The following is a 4,581-nucleotide window of genomic DNA, read 5'->3' as shown; positions in this document are numbered from 1 at the left end:
AGAGCGAATCCGGCCTTTCCAGGCCCTCCTGCTTGCGCAGCAAATGCTCTTTGCTCACAGAGCCGTCTTCTCAGATCTGAACAGACTAAATTGCACAGCTCACCCTGGCTTTGGGGTGTATAGTAGCAGATAGATGGGTGGATCAGAAAAAGTTAATCATCTTTTATAGTTTCAGATGAGAGGCTAACTTAAATTTTTTTGTGTGTGGGCCTGATGGAGCCCATCACCAAAAGGAAAATAAATTTTTATTTTGTCGATATCCTCGCCATGGAACTGTAAATAAGGACTAGTGAAACTTGACTAGAGAAATAAAGAAGGAAGAGTGATTCATATACTCAGGTTCTCTCAAGTGAAAAGAAATTGCAGTGAGCCGTCAAGCTCGAGCACATGTGTAACATTTTATTTTGCCCTGATGCATGATTAGGTTTGCCAGCTCTGCTATTTAACATTACACACCAGCTCTAGTAGCAATGCATTTTACGTTCATTGGTAAATTAGTTTTCGGTCTGATATATCTTTAGAAAAGGGAGTAAGTCTCATAAAATTAAGAATACAATGCAGCTCTCGTAAACCAGAATGTTATATTTCTTTTTCTTTTTCTCTCATCTCTTTTCCTCTCCTCTCCTCTTCCTTTTCCCTCTTCCTTCCCTCCTTTCATTTGAGACAAGATCTCATGTAGCCCAGGCTGGCCTCAAGCTCCCTATGTAGTAGAGGATGACCTTGAATTTCTGATCCTCCTGTGTCTACTTCCCAGTGTTGGCATTCCTGGTACGCACCACCATGTCCCGTGTTGGGCAGGGTCAAATCCAGGGCTTTGTGCGTGTTCACCAAGCCTCTGTCAACCCAGCTCTGCCTGCAACCCCAGTGTGTTGTCATTGTAGTGAAACCTAGAAGGTAGACAGAGAGATGGAAACTCAGGATTTGCTAAGGACATGGTGACAGGTGCTTGTGGCTAAGATGCACATTTCTTTACTTAATCCTAAGTACAATCCTGAAGATGGAAATAATTCCCATTCTGTACATAAACATACTGAGCCTTGAGAGAATATGGCCATTTTCTAAGTGTGTCCACCTGGTCCTGGTAGGGAAGGGTGGAGCTTGTCTGCAGACCTGGCATCTTCAAATCCATAGTTCCTATGCTCTCCCCATTCTGCCAGGCTGGCCACAGGTTGGGGAGATGGCTCAGTGGGTAAAGCGCTTGACACAAAGTGAATACCTTACTTTGGATTCCGAGGACCCATGTAAAGCCAGAAGCTGTAGCAGGCACCTGTAATCCCAGCACATATGTGATAAGAAGGAATGCAGAGACAGGAGAATCATCGGGAAGCTCATGGGCCAGCTAGTCTGGTGAATGCAGTAGTGAACGATGAGAAACCATGATTTAACTATGTAAAGTTGTTCTCTGACTCCCATATGCACATAGAGGCACATGTGTACCCCTTTGCCCATTACTTCAGCTTTAGTCCTAGGAATGATTTTTAAAAAGATGTAGTGAGAACCTTAAATAGAGCTCTAATATCCTAGGCCCTGTCTGCATTGTAACTTGGCACAACCTCATTTTTTGCTAACTTTTGTCTTCGTCTTAAAGGAGGGAAAGGATTGTTAAGATTGTAAACGTGGGATAAAGGAAGATGTTAGTTGTAGAAGAAAAAACTGTCTATTTAGGTCACTTTCCAATGCACTCAAAGAAAATAGCTCCTGTGACCATAAATAATTGGATTTCTTACAGGGGGCATGAAATGCTTCAGAAAACTCCTTCCCCCTTTATCCGAGGTTTTGATACCTGGTAGGAGACAGTGGAGAGAGACGCTTCACAGCAGATGGAGGATGATCAAAGGGAAAGATCTGACAGTTGCCATTATTACACCACGGTATCGGTTACCTCAGCCAGGAGTCACCAGCACGCCAGGTCACCCCTGGGGTCGAGGGCAAGAGGAGAAGTTTACAGAGCCATGTAGGGTAGCTTGCTGGCTGGTGGCACAGATCAAAGTCTGACAACAAACATGAGGAGAAGATTTGTTCAGGTACAGAGATCAAGATAACAGCGACTTCCTTGTAATGTTCTACCATGCTGGTGCAAGGACGCTTCACATTTCAACATCAATTCCTTCCCAGCTTTTGAGAAGGGGCAGCACAATTAAGGGTTTCGTGGCACGCTTGATTCTTTGGAAGTGAGCTGTCCTTAATAGCTTAGTGATGTTCTCATACCTTCCTCTGTACCAACTCCCAATTTTAAATAGAGATGTCTCTATTTTTTTCTTTTTGTGAAGACTGGAGGAGAACATCGGATGTCCCCTTCCATCACTCACCCTGTTTTTCCTGTGACAAAGTCTCTTACTGATCCAAGAGCTTGCTGTTCCGAGTTCCAGTGATTTTCCAGTATTCACACCCCACAGAACTAGGGTTACAGAGATGTATGTCCACTCCCAGCTGTCTCTGTGGGTTCTGGAGATTTGAATTCCGGTGATCTCAGGCCTTCATATTTGTGCAGGAAGTACACTTAACCGCTGAGCCATCTCTCTTACCCCGAAGTCTTTTGTTTTTCAAAAATTTGTTTTATTAACAACTCCATGATTATAAAAAGTACCCCATGGTAATAACCCCCTCCACTTTCCCCTTTGAAACTCCATTCTCCATCATATCCCCTCTCCATCTCAATCAGTCTCTCTTTTATCCTGATGTCATGATCTTTTCCTCCTATTATGATGATGGCCTTGTGTAGGTAGTGTCAGGCACTGTGAGGTCATGGACATCCAGGCCATTTTGTGTCTGGGGGTTTTCTTTTCTTATTGTGATAAAATATATAGAACATAAAGCTACTATTTTTTTTAAAATTTTTTGTTTTTTATTTATTTATTTGAGAGCGACAGACAGAGAGAGAAAGAGGCAGATAGATAGATAAAGAATGGGCACGCTAGGGCCTCCAGCCACTGCAAAGGACCTCCAGACACGTGTACCCCTTGTGCATCTTGCTAATGTGGGTCCTGAGGAATCGAGCCTCGACCTGGGGTCCTTAGGCTTGGCAGGCAAGCGACTTAACCACTAAGCCATCTCTCCTGCCCTATAGCTACTATTTTAATGGTAATTAAGTGTACATTTTAATGACATCTATCTCCATAGCTTTTTTCGCCTTGTAATACTGAAACCCTTGCCTGCCCCTTAAGCCCCTCCCCACTCCTCCTCTAGCCAGGCCCTGGTGCGGCCTTTCTGCTTTCTGTCTCCATGGTTGTGCACTAAGTATTCGTATCACTGCAGCTGTACAATATGTGTCTTTCTGTAACTGGCTTCTTTGATGTAGTATAATTCCCTACAGTCAACCATACTGTAGCGTATGTCAAAATTCTGTTTCTTGGGGCTGATGGCGTTGGCTGGGGTAAAGTGCTTGCCATGCAAGCAGGAGGACCTGTGTTGAGGTCCCAGTGCCCATGTAGAATTTGGCATGGTGGCGCTCACCTGTGTTCTCAGCACTAGGGGAATGGAGATAAGAGAAGCCATGGAGCTCACTGGTGAGCTAATGTTGCTTAATTAGTCAGCTCTTCCTTCATGGAGAGACACTTTCTCAAAAAAGTAAGTTAGGTATCTGGTTCATCAGGAAAACAGCACTCTTGCTTGTTTTGCCAATTTTCCTTAGTTTCAGTTGGGGCTCTTTTGAGGTATGATGGGGTGGCTCTTTCCTTAGGATCTGCATCTATCTGAAAAAGAGAAGCAGATTCTCCAACGGAGAGGAAGTTAGCAACCAGGACAAATGAGATAACTCTTAGTTTTTTTAATAGGTGTAGGCCCTCTTGTAGCGCATGATTGATGGTAGCTTGATATTGGAGAGTGGGCTTATGTTTGGATATGGTTCTGACTTGTTTCCCAGCTCCAGCTATGGGTCCTGTACCACTGAAGGGATCAGTTAGCTAAATCAAGAGCAGTTGGTTCCCCACCATGGCTGTGTGCCACTATTGCACTTGTGTGGGCATCACAGCAGGTTATTTGTTGCTAAGTAGGTTGGACCATGAGTTGCTTGGACAGATACTGGTCATTTCCCCCAGTCGCCCATGTAGCACCTTCTGGCATTAGACATGCTGACTGTCTAGGGACTGACTCTCTCCTGGCTTCCAGGGGGAAGGAGACCAACACAGAGAAAAATCAACTCTTACCAAATCAGAGAGCCAGTGCCTCAGAGGCCCCCAACACCCCATCACTGAAGCAGACCAAAAATGAACCCAACATGGCTCAGGGAAATTTTGTGGAAGAGGGGGTGGAAGGAATGTCAGAGTCATATGTTGGGTCATGATATGCAGAGACATTTATCATACCAATAACTGTGGGCTAAATCCATAATGCACGACCCATATACATCAATAAGGGGGGGCCATTAGGGAGGGGGTAGGTCACGGATGAGCCTAATAATGGTACCAAACTGCCTGTATTTGCTGAATAGAAAACTAATAAAAATAAAAAAATTAAAAAAAAAATAAGTTAGGGCTCGAGAGATGGCTTACCAGCTAAGGCACTTGCCTGCAAAGCCAAAGGACCCAGGTTCATTTCCTCAGGACCCCACACAAGCCAGATGCACAAGGTGGCATATGTGTC

Source organism: Jaculus jaculus, chromosome 1, assembly GCF_020740685.1.
Source record: "Jaculus jaculus isolate mJacJac1 chromosome 1, mJacJac1.mat.Y.cur, whole genome shotgun sequence".
NCBI lineage: Eukaryota > Metazoa > Chordata > Mammalia > Rodentia > Dipodidae > Jaculus > Jaculus jaculus.
This window is presented reverse-complemented; position numbering follows the sequence as displayed.